Consider the following 13,266-nt stretch of genomic DNA (forward strand, 5'->3'; position numbering starts at 1 on the left):
GAAAGGAATCATTTTGATTCCTTCTTTCTCACCTCACCTTGCTAAAGTCAAGAGGTCTCTGTTCCTGCCAAACATTTCACTGTGTGGGGTTTTGTTTGTTTGTTTGTTTAAACTGATGACTTCTCACTTTGTGAAGAAAAAATAGCAATTTGGTCATGCTAAGGATTTGCAGTGGGGGTTGAAAGTACTGGTTGAAAACATATTGGGCAATTAGAAGGATCTCTGATCAGGTCATAGAGATCACTGAATGATTGAAAAATGCCTCTGTGTGAATGGAATTGTTTGTGATCCACCTTTCTCCTACTCTTGTAACGCTGCCATGAATCAATATCAATAGAATTTATATAACGGAGCCGCAGTTGCCACATATGGTATGATTCTTTGCAAAACTGTTTATTTTTTTTTAAAGATGAGTACATGGATGAATAGGTTGGGAGAAATCTGGAAACTCCAGGAAAGCAGTTACATTTGTTTTAATCTGAAAGTAGGTTGAAATGTGTCATTCCCTTTCATATGCACAACAAGGTAGCTCTGTTATATCAAGCCAGCTAATCAGATACAAGCTATGGATATCCAAGCTGCCCAGGTTAATGATGAATCTCATGCTGCACTGACAAACCTGTATAGAACTCCATTAAGGATGCATAATGTAGTCACTGTGAGTACAATGCATGGACATATTCTGCAGCTGTAGCTGAGATAAAGAAAAAGTTTATGTAGGGAATTACATTGTTCTCGAAGAACTCTTGGTGAATAGCTTTTATCATGCTCATGGTTATGGAGGTCAGGAAAGAAAAAAAAAACACCTGAAATTCTCAGCAGAGCTGTGCCGGAGAAAATATCTACTGTATACCAAATATAGAAATCTTGTTTAAAGCCTTGCAGTCAGATTGTATTGGATTGCAACACTTCACATCAACCTATCTTTCTCTATTTGGTTTACATAGGACTTGTAGCTTCTATTTCTATTTTCACTCAGATTGCTCTCACTTCTTGCTTTTCTTCCATGTCCATTTCCCCCCCCCAATATCTGCTCTTGACCCTGCCAAGAAATGGTCTATCCCACACTGAGAATCTCTTATCATTCATATAGCCTTCGCTAATTTTCTTGGTCATTCATCATAGATTATCAAATCAATCGTCCTGTTAGAGCTTTGACATTCATTTCTTTGTTATGTACAGTATGTGCATTAATAGAATTAAGCCATGCATTCAAAACATTATTTTTTTCCATTTTCCATTCAATAGAGTGTAACATGCAACTATTACCAATTTATTGTTCCCTATTGTCTTAAGAATTATGACAGCCTAAACAATGCATCTTCATGCTCTCTGCTATACAATTTAGCCCTTGTATTAAAAATAGCAATAACAAGAAAAACCCACTATATCTTTACATCAATGTATGTATTCATCACTTCACAAAAACTACAGTACCTCAATTCAGATTTATTACATCCTTCTTTGTTTTTCTTGTTTCATATATAGAGAATATTTTTTCTGTGTTTTTTAATGCATCTTTTCTACCACTTATTCCTCTTTTATTACAAGCACAATCTTCCATATACACCAGTCAGGACCAAATGGGTCATGGATATTGATCTTCACCAATCTAGGGAGATTATAAGATTAGCAATCTTACTTTTTCTTTAGACATATGAGGTAAAATGGAAGAATTCTGTTTTAACTCCATGGCTAGGGTTGTTAGGATTAATTAACTGTTTTACAATTAGCAAGGATAATATAAGCAGAGAGAGGTTGGGAAATGATAATTTTTGCTTACCCTCATTTTTTAAATTTTTTTACATACTTTAAATTATTACATATCTTCATACTTTTACTACTTTTATAAAACCATTGTTTGTAACAAGACGTCAAATTTAATACAGGTTTTGCAATAATTTTCGTTGAATTAAGATACTCATAAATATACTCTTCAAGTTGTAGCAATCAGCCCAAATTAATCTACAGCAGGGTTAAGTCATCTTCCCTGATGTACATTGACCATAGCATAATATGCTGGTCTTGGGTAAATTAATAGATTAATGCTTTTTTCAGCTTCACAATCTGCAAGTAAGAGAGGGTGACTGGGTCAAAAGCCACCAACCTGGCTTTCATTCCTAAGAGAAGACCAGTACTTTAAACACTGCATCACACTTGTGCACACTGTCTCTCTATTTAGTGATTCTAAGTCAGTGTGCAATAAAGTCTTTAAATCGTATTATGCAGTGATGGCTTCACAATCTGAACTGAATCCAGCTCAGTGCAGAAAAGGCAGCTCTGCAACCAAGCAGGACAAAGGCTAGAAATAACATATAAAAACCTGTGTTCCCATGAGGATAAAATGTTGATGGCTGTAAGGCAAAAGGGCAGCAGATGGCCTACCCTTTCATTAGATGGTATGACTCAGAGATCCCACAGACAGTTCTGTTCCCTTAGATACTATTATTTTTCTTGTGAAAATAAGATGTATCATGAATTCCAAGCATGATATTTTATCAATTTCCTATTTTGTTCACAGCTTTGAAACTATGAAGAAAAGGTCTCTCAACTGAAACTGGCCAATTAGGTAAGGTAGACAATTGCACCAAAGAATCTGATCTATATTACAGAGCAACATGATTATAACATAGGAAGATCTGTATCCCTGGATGGCTCATTATTTTTATACATTGAAGATTAGTGATTTATAATAGCTCTCTCTTTACTAGTTCAGTATTTCTCAACTTGATGCCTTGCAGATGTTTTAAACTACACTTTCCCCAGATCATTCATCATGCTGGTAGCTGTGCTGATGGAAATGTGGAGATGATCATCATCTTAGAAACATCTGCACATGTGTCAGTTTATTATAAATCCATTTGATGATTCCACTTAGACAAGCTTCTATCTACAAATAAAGTGAGCACTGCTTCTTTAAATAAATAAAACTAAATGTCCTTGCCTGTCCATGAGCTATTATCTGAAGGGTATAACAGTGCAGTCCTATGTATATTAATTCTCCATAAGTGACATATCTGAGTCAAAATTTATAGAAGGATATGCTAGAAAACTGGAGTGTGAAGAATATACAAATGGCTCTATATTTCTAAAAGTCTCTGTATGTGTAGGAATTCTACCTATGAATGACTGTATTATCAAGGGCTTAACATCACTCTGTCAGCCTTTAAAGTGACCTTTTGATCTTACATATCCCTAAAGCAATGATAATTGGTACTGAATTTGACACTCTTTCTTCGAGCACACTAAGAAACAGGATTATCAAAAAATGTCTGATACTCAAGACTTGACCTCATTTATGCTCCTGACATGCTTTTTTGAGTTAAGAGGTTTTCAAGGTCAGAGTATTGAAAAAATGCCTAACTCTATCCCATGTACATGGGGCAGTTGTTCCCCCTCTAGCAGTCTGTAATAATGAATCTATGTTGTGCTATCAGTTTGTGTCAAAGGTGAACTGCATAACCTGAAAGAAAATCAAACTTTGGGAAACAGTGATTAATTAATTACTTGATTAAATAGGGTTCTTTTTATTCTTCATATGCTATGTACAATTAAAAGCTGTAGTGACCCACAATGAGTATTGTCCTTTCATTCATAAATAGGCTTTTCCTGAACTACAAAATATATAATAGTCAGATCAGTGATATCTCAGGTTCAAGTCTACACTTAACCATGGATGATTTTGGGTGACTCTCTGTGTCTCAGTGTATCTTACCTAGCTAAATTGCTATGGGAGTAAAAGTGGAAAAGGGAATCCTATTTTCCAGCCTGAACTTTTATAGGAATGACTGGACATAAATATAATAAATCTTATGCTATCCAACTATGTTGGGGTTGCAACTCTCTTTCTGTGAATTCCATTCTAAAAGTTGGTTGTAGTAAAATGATTGGACATAATTCCATATTTTTACACATCATTGCACTAAACTTTGAATGCATACAAGCCTCACATTTTCACTTGGTATAACATTTTCATATTTTGAAGCATGTATGTGTTATATCCTGATTTGTTTGTGAAGTTTTAAAAATATAAATAAATGTAGATTCACAAATCCATACACATAGATATATACATGCACACATATTCTTAAATCTATGAAAATCCATTCTTCATGTCTGTGTAGTTAGAGATGCAGACCTAGTCTCAAGTACACAGAAATGGGGAATCTAACCCTAACGTGGTGCAAAATTACAGCTCCCACAATCCTTGGCCATGCTATCAATATGATGGAATTTGTAATCCAGCGATATCTGGAGGGTCACAGGTTCTCCATGTGGAAATCTTTAAGTAGACTCTCCAGTAGAATTGCCCATTTATCCTTGCCACAGGTATATCATGATACTACACAACTCATAGCTATGCTTCTGCACAGAATGGCAATAATTTTGACTATTAGTCTAGGTGCCTTATGAGAGATATCAAGGGAGTATTTATAAACTTGCTAGAACATAGCCTCAAAATGATTATTTGGGGAGCCATTATGATCAGTAATGACACCAAGGCACCAAGCTTCACTTAACTGCCTTCTCGTTAGTCTTTTGTAAAAATATAAATATAAGTCATAATGGCTTTATGTCTGTTATAAATCTTAGTATTCCTTTGTCCTAGAATGAGATACAATCAATTTAAATATCTGATAAATATTTAACCAAATGTGGAGCCAAAGCTATGAATGATTACAAGCAAATAGATTCTTATAGTTATGGAGGAGTTCTTAAGATGCAATCCTGTTTCTGTAGAAGCCTGACAGCCTTCCCTTTCCATAATGTTAAATAATGTATGCATAGATAAAAATGCTTGTTGTTGTTGAGGAAAAAAGAAAAGAAAATGCAATAGTTGTGTGCATTTCGTTGTGGGACATGGGGATACATAGGATTATGGATATTCTTTTTTTAAAAAAAAATATTTTATTGATTTTTTTTTTACATAATCACCTAAATATTTGGTAAACAATATGTTGTCTGGGTTTATATTTAAAAACAATCAATAACAATTAGTTTTTATAATTTATTTTATTTATTTATTTTATTATATTTGTATACCGCCCTTCTCCCGAAGGACTCAGGGCGGTGAACAGGGCAATACATGTTAAAAAACAAGAATACAAAAGTTAAAAAAGATTAAACAAGATGCCCAAAAACTATAACAATAAGTTAAGTTAAAATACATAAAAAACAATAAAACCCAAACCCATCACCCATCAGGCCAGGCCGGCTTGTTCGAACAGGTAAGTCTTTAGATCGCGCCGGAAGGAGCGAAGGTTGGGCGCCATCCAGAGCTCAACCGGAAGATGGTTCCATAAAGCCGGTGCACCCACAGAGAACGCCCTCCCCCTGGGGGCCACCAGTCGACATTCTTTGACTGGTGGCACCCTGAGGAGGCCCTCTCTGTGGGAGCGCACTGGGCGGAGGGAAGTTGATTTCGGCCGCAGGTGCTCCCTGAGGTATTCCGGACCCATGCCATGAAGGGCTTTGTAGGTCATTACCAGCACCTTGAATCTCACCCAGAAGACAACTGGGAGCCAATGCAGCTCGCGGAGCAGGGGTGTAACATGGGAGTATTGGGAGACTCCCAACACAACTCTCGCGGCTGCATTCTGTACCAGCTGGAGCCTCCGAGTGGTCCTCAAGGGCAGCCCCATGTAGAGAGCGTTGCAGTAGTCCAAACGAGAGGTCACGAGCGCGTGAGTGACCGAACGCAAGGCATCCCACAAGGCATCCCTCAAGGCATAGCCTACATAGTAGCTTTGCTTGATTTTCTCTTCTTCCAATAATATTCTCTTTTGCCAACTTTGAATTAATACTATTCTTATTATTTTGATAAATAGCAATTAAATATAGATATTTTTCTAACATTTCTGCAAATAATAACCACATCAATATAAAGCTTCTTTTCTAACTGATTATCTTGATTTTCTGATCATAGATCCTGTTTACAAAATTCTTATTTAAATTTGTTTTCCCCACAATGTTCAAAACATTCTTACTGGTTAAGATTTTCTCAAAGTTAATTGCACTTAAATATTTAAGTCTTTTTCCTCATACAGGCCATTCCAACCCTTTTACATTTCTCATGTCAGAGAGAGAGAGAGAGAGAGAGAGAGAGAGAGAGAGAGAGAGAGAGAGAGAGAGAGAGAGAGACAGAGAAGAAAAAGAAATAAGAAGATAGTATAGTACTTAAATACATGTCCCTCTTAGACTAATGTACATTTATATCCAGAATTTTTCTCTTCTTTTTAACCATATTCAAACATATGGTTAATCTTTAAATGTTTCATTTAATAAATCCAATTATCTAATCTTTTAGATCCATTCAAAACATTTTTATTCATTGAAGTTCTCAAATAAATTATACTTAAGTATCTAAAACATTTCCTTTTTATAAACCATCCCAACATTTTTATATTTCTTATGTCAAAAAACAAAACAGAAAAGAAAGAAAGAAAAAATACTATGTTACTTGAGGGACTTATCCCTCTTAAACTAAAATTCATTTCTATTCAAAATCTTTCTATTTCTTAACCATATTCAAACAGATGTTTAACTTTTAAATAGTCCCTCTGATAAATCCTATCATCTAATTTCTTAATCTCACTTTAGCCTTTTTTTTTGCCAAACATCTTTGCTGATCAATATGCTCCACTAAATCAAAAAGTCTTCCCATAGTCTTGTAGATGTTGTTGTAGGTGCAAAAGGCAAATCAAGTAAGATGTTTTTTATGGGAAGGTTTTGCCCCTTTGTATTCATTGAAAATCTTTTCTTTCTCTCTTAATTTCTCTTATCATTTTTTTTGTCATTCAGGTTCTCGTAGTTCTCCTGTATGAGAACTGTCTGTAATCCATTTTGTTGAATCTTTTTTCTTGTCCTCATTTGTGACCTTAGAGCAGTGGTCGGCAACCTGTGGCTCCAGAGCCACATGTGGCTCTTTCATTCCTCTACTGAGGCTCCCAGTCCTCTACCACCATGTGCAGTCTCACAAACAAAAGAAGTGGGACTAAAAAAATCTTGCAAAGTTGGAATTAATTGATTGAACTTTTTTTAGTCCCACTTCTTTTGTTTGTGGGACTGCCTACAAACTTATTTTGTTTGTGGAACTGCACGTGGTGGCAGAGGAAGTGACAGAGGACCACGATGGAGCTGGAAAGAAGGTGCTATGTGGGTCCTATCAGGGGTGTGGGTGTGTGGGATTTTTGCCAAGCAACTTGTATGGAACTGGGTTAATGGGCTGGGGGGGCTGCCATGCTGCTGCCTTTAGGCTTGGCAGAGCCCCCCCCCAGAGTGGCCATGATTCCCTGCTCCCCAGACATCCAGCCACCATCACCTGGCCTACTCCACACCTGGTGAGCTGCCTTCACACTCTTTTCCTCCTTGTTGTCCTCCCCACTCAATCAGCTGCCAGCAGCTTGGATGTGTCTGCTCCATCCAAGATGAAGAAAGCAAAGGTGCAGCAGCAGAATTCCTCTCAAACAATAAGAGCCGGGTGCAGTGCTCGATCATGTGCACCCAACTTATTGAGAGCAATCCTGCTGCTGTGCCTCCACTTTCTTCAACTCGGATGGAGCCAAGGCACCCAAGCCAGTGTCAAGGACCAGCTTTTTTGCTGCTGCTGGGCCACACCTGAGCTATGCCCTGTTGCTGCCTCCCAAACTCCACCTTTGCCACTGGGGGAAGCAGCGGCGAAGCACTTCATCCTGGGGGGAAGAAGCAGCAGTGATGGAGCGCTGTGTCAGGGGGGTTGGGGGAGGCACTTTGTGCAGGGAGGAAGCAGCAGCAGTGGTGGAGTGGCCTGTTGGGGGGTGGGTGGAATCAGTGGCTGGTGGCGGGTGCTTTGTGCAGAGGGGAAGCAGCAGCAGTGGTGGAGTGCTCTGTTGGGGGTGGGTGGGTGAGTGGAAGCAGTGGTGGTGGGGCACTCTGTGAGGGAGGGAGGTAAGCAGCAGGGTTTTGTGGCTCCCATTTTTTATTTTCTCTGGGAAATGGGTCCAAATGGCTCTTTGAGTCTTTAAGGTTGCCGACCCTTGTCTTAGAGTATAAGTTATCTTTTCCATATCCAATATTTTCTGCAAGTTTTTTTCCACCTGGGTTAAGTCATACTTCCTTCTATTGTTAGGTTACATCTTTAAATCTCTTTCTTCTGGTTTATGTTCAGTTGTTTGTTTTATCTGCTCACTCTCTATTTTTATTTTCTGAGACGTTTTTTTTGAGATCATTGTTGTTTGAATTAGTTGTAACATAGCATACATCTCCTCTGGAAAATTGTTTGTTTTTTCTTGGTATATTCTTTCTGCAGATCTCTGGTTTTCCATGATAGACAAAAATCAGGGTTTTCCTTTCTCTAGAAACAGCTTTAAAGTCACAGTTGAGTAATTATTAATAATCCAGAAAGGTCAATTATTTTTCTAAACTTTATAATTCTCGCTTTGTAGGTAGCCCAAAATGTTTTCTTTTTTTTGTCACAGCTGTTCTCTGTTATTAAAGTCACAAAAACAAGTCATCTTTTCCTGGGCTTTGCCAGTTCCTATATTGTAGCAACTACTATTGTATATTTTCATCCACCACTAGATGTCAGCTCCAGTTCATTTTTCAGTTTTCAAAATAAACAATTGCTTTCTTCTGTTTTCATGATTTAAAAAGAAAATCTTAACAAATTCCACCAGTTTCAAATTTATCCAGACTTAGATCTTATATTCATTTCATTTCAGTATATTTCTGTCCTCCATAAAAAGTTTAATTCACCACTTCCTTCTGTAGGAGGGTGGGGCAAAGATCCCCCTCCTTCTCACTTTTGGTGGCTTTTTGCTTCTTGGGTTTTTTCCCCAGAGAATCAATTATCAAGTAGAAGAGGGGAAAAAAATCAATGTTCTTACCCAGTTCAAAACACGATGTTTACAGTCAGCTTAAAATAGTGTTTTGGGGCTTCAGCTGCTTGTAGCTTGGGCTAGACTCTGGAATTAAGCTAGTCTTTTTCCTGCTGGTTTCTGGAGGCCTTTTCCTGGACCATCCAGATTGACTACCATCTCTCCATGATCGACAGGACTTCTCTTCTTCTGCATCACCTCTCTGGTGCAACTTTAGGCCCATTTAGGGTACCCTAACAAGCAGAAATTGGCTGTAGGGTGTGGAGCCCCGCTATTCCTTGGCTGCTGCGCTACTGTGCAAAACCGGAAACCAGATTATGGATATTCTTGTTGAGCAAGTATCCAGTTCAATTATTTTATTACAAATTGCCATTCTTAATATTGCAGTCTCTGCCTCATATTCTTTTGCTAAGTCTCCCCTTCCAAGCATATTCACTGAAGCTCATAAGTCTCCCTCTTCAATAAACACTAAAGAGAACTGCAGTAGTTGTTAGATTTTCATCTTCCCTGTGTTTTATATACAGGTGGTCCTTGATTTATGACCACAATTGGGACCAGAAACTTTGTTGCTAAGCAAGGCAGTTATTAAGTGAATCATCGCTGATTTTACAACCTTTTTTTGCCAAGTTTGTTAAGCAAATCTCTACCTTGGATTGGCTTGCCTTCAGAAGTTATGGGTGCTCCATCACAGCCATTTCTCCAGAACGGTATAGGATCTTGAGCAGGGGCTTGGACTACAAGATCTCCAAGGTCCTTTCAAATTCTATTATTCTGTTATTCTGTTAAGTAAATCATGCAATCTTTATATGAATCTGACTTTCCCTATTGACTTTGTATGACAAAAACCATCTGGGAAAGTTGCAAGTGGCAATGAAATCACCCTGGGGTGCTGCAACCATCATAAATACATAGTGGTTTTTAAATGCCTGCATTTTGGTCATTTAACTATGGGAGCATTTTTTTCCCCCACGTAGAATTGGAGGTATCAGGGCGACGTTTTGACGAAATCTCATCCGTCATCCTCAGGCTGGTGGCTTCAGCTTCGTTCTTCTGGGAGAAGTCTGTGGTAGTGGCTGTTTTTTCTTCTTTTTTAAACTGCCAGAGGGGTGTGGTCTGTGGGTGGAGGTGTGCTCTGATTGGGTGGGGGGTTAGCTGTGTTCTGATTGGGTGGGAGTGTGTTTTGAATGGGGGCTGTGTTCCGATTGGGTGGGGATGTGTTCTGAGTGGAAGGGCTGGTCTCAGCTGCCAGCCTTAGACCTGAACTGGTGAGCCGTGCTGCCTTTGTTCGGCTCCGTGTTTGTGGTGGTGCCATGTTTTTATAGTGGGTGTCAGTTTGCTTATTGTGTGGTTTGGAGGGGTTTAAAGTGGCTGATGTTGCAGCTGTAGTTAGGTTTCTGTTTTGTGGTTGTGTGTCATTATCGTTGTGGGTTCGGATTTGCTTTTTGAATGGTTGTGTGGTGGTGATGTCATGTGATGTTATCATGAGTTTGGGTCTGGCATCGTTCTTGGTGGTTGGGACTCGTCTGTCAATCAAGGCGGGTTTCCAAATGGCTGGTAGGTGAGAGGTATCATCTCGTTTGTTCATGCTGTGGGGGCATTTTTCTATCTCGATGGCTTCTCTGATTATTCTGTTGTTAAAATGTTCAATTTTGGCGATAGTTCTGGTTTTTTTAAAATCAATTTCATGACCCGTGGCTTTGAAGTGTTGGAACAGGGATGAAGTTTGTTCTCCCTTTCTGAGTGAGGTCCTATTGACAGATGAGTCCACTATAAAAACATGGCACCACGCACGCATGTGCAGGACTGCCCTGCCGGCTCCCGCCCGACGCTCTTCCCTCTTGAGGCAGCATCGCTCCCCGGCTCCTAAGGAGTCCTTGGGGATGCTGCCTCAAGAGGGAAGAGCATCGGGCGGGAGCTGGCAGGACCCGACGCTCTTCCCTCTTGAGGCAGCATCCCCGAGGACTCCTTAGGAGCCGGGGAGCAATGCTGCCTCAAGAGGGAAGAGCGTTGGGCGGGAGCCGGCAGGACCCGATGCTCTTCCCTCTTGAGGCAGCATCCCCGAGGACTCCTTAGGAGCCGGGGAGCGATGCTGCCTCAAGAGGGAAGAGCGTCGGGCGGGAGCCGGCAGGGCAGTCCTGCGCACGTGCGCACTCCCCAGCTGCTAAGGAGTGCTCCTTAACAGCTGAGGAGCGCGCGTGTGCACAGGACTGCCCTGCCGGCTCCCACCAGATGCCAGCCTGCCCTGCTTCCTCCACAGTGAGAGGGGAGGGCGTGCCTTCCCGGGCTCCCTGATTTTCCGGCGTATAAGACGACTGGGCGTATAAGACGACCCCCCAACTTTTGAGATGATTTTCATGGGTTAAAAAGTTGTCTTATACGCCGGAAAATACGGTATATGTTTTCAGCACCTTGTTGACCCAAATATGGGCAAAATAGCTATATCAGTCTCCCTTTAATTCTTTGTCAGCAATCCAAATTTATTATATTATATCCTTGGAATATGCCTGAAATTGGCATATTTCTTATATTCTCTAGGTTGGCCTGAAGAAACCTAGAATATTTGGGAATATTGATACTGATCTTGAATATTGAGTCATATGAGCATACCAACCAAATATTATAGCTGTTAAACTATTGTCCAATGATTCAAGGAGTTACTCTGGGTGATATGTAGGTTGTTGAATTAAATATTACTCTGCCAGGAAACAGGACATAAACAGAATGCAACTTCAGAAATCAAAATGCTTTTCCTAAGCAAACATAGTCAACCACAGGGAAATATTCCATCTGAATTAAATGTTTTAAAATCAACCTCCAATTTAGGAAGTATCTATAATATGTTTTCTGCAGCAAACATACTTCCCCCCCCCAAAAAAAAAAAACTTCTGCAATGTGAATATCTCTTGCATGTAGCCTGCTGATTGAAGTTATTTGCTAGTGGTTATTACTGAGCACTTTTGAAGAAAAGGGATTGATTTGATGGAAATGCTGGCACGTTGTTCTGCTCCTCATGCTGTGATGACATGTTTTTGTCAGCTCCACTACGTTACCCCTTCTATATTAAGGACTAATCGCAGATATGGAAAGTGCAGCTGCCACCTACAAATAGAAGGAATTCTCCCTATGTAGCAGAAACATTCCTTTAGCAATTTTTCACCTTCACACAATTTTTTAGCTTTTCACCATCTGCCTTGCAATTAAGTTATTTTAAAAGTGCTCACATCAAAGCAGAGTTCTGGTTTCTTAAGTAAAGAAGCCAATACCATACTAAACAGGAAAGATGAAACTTAATAAATGTACCCATTTATTGAGCCCATTGTAAAGAAACAAATAGTTTTTCTTCCAGTATTTCCTATTGACAAACCATATCAAATTATGAAAAGATTGCATAAATAAGAATAATTTCTTAATAATACAAAATACAAAAATCTCAACACAATGTTCTTTGACTTTTCCTGAAACACATGGTTCTGAGACACATTTTTTTAAAAAGGGACATCTCACCTACAGTCATCATCCCTACCCAGTTGTTGTCATTTGGGTGGCTTTATAAGTTTATAAATAAATAAGTAAAAGAACACATATAGAAATGTACATATATGCACACCTGCATGCACTGCAATGGATGAGAAGCTTCTGTCAATAAAGCTTCCACTTTTAAAAAAATATTTTATTTTATTTTATCCAAAAGATTAAAATACAAAACCCAAAAGAAAAAAAATTAGGAAAAGAAAAAACAAAACTAGACAAAAACATTAAAAATGTAATTTTAAAAAAAAATAAAAGAGAAAAAAAGACAAAAATACATATCATCCCCCAGTTGAAAAACACTTCCCCCTTTGTAAAGCAAATCCAAAATGTATAAGCTTCTACATTTATATATATGACCTCCGTTCATTCCGCCGGGACCTGAAGACCTGGCTCTTCGAGCTCTCTGGCCCAGGCTGAGAATTTTAATTTTAATTTTAATTTTAACTGGGGTTTTATTTGTTCAGGGATGGATATAATTTTTTTAACTGTTTTTAACTTTTGTATTTTTTGTTTTAATCACCCTTTAAACCGCCCTGAGTCCTTCGGGAAAGGGCGGTATATAAATATAATAAAATAAAATAAATAAAATAAATATATATCTGCCTGTGTTTGAATCCTGGTGCTTCCCCCCCCCCCCGCCCTTGTTCCCTCCTTCCGCTCCACTCATGTGCAGTTGTTCGACGTTGTTGCCGGATCATCCTCTAAGCTGTTTCATGCTATGGCCTCAGTAAGTTTTTATGTGATCATGTCTGATGGCTTTCCTCCTATCATGTGCATTGTCTTGCTCCCGTTGGTCTGTTGTCTCCTAATTCTCAGGTAGATCATATTGGCATCTCCCTCTTTCCATTCGCTTTGATTTTGTGTTGTTCTATGGGTGGAC

This window comes from Vipera berus (genome assembly GCF_964194415.1).
Source record: "Vipera berus genome assembly, chromosome: 2".
NCBI lineage: Eukaryota > Metazoa > Chordata > Lepidosauria > Squamata > Viperidae > Vipera > Vipera berus.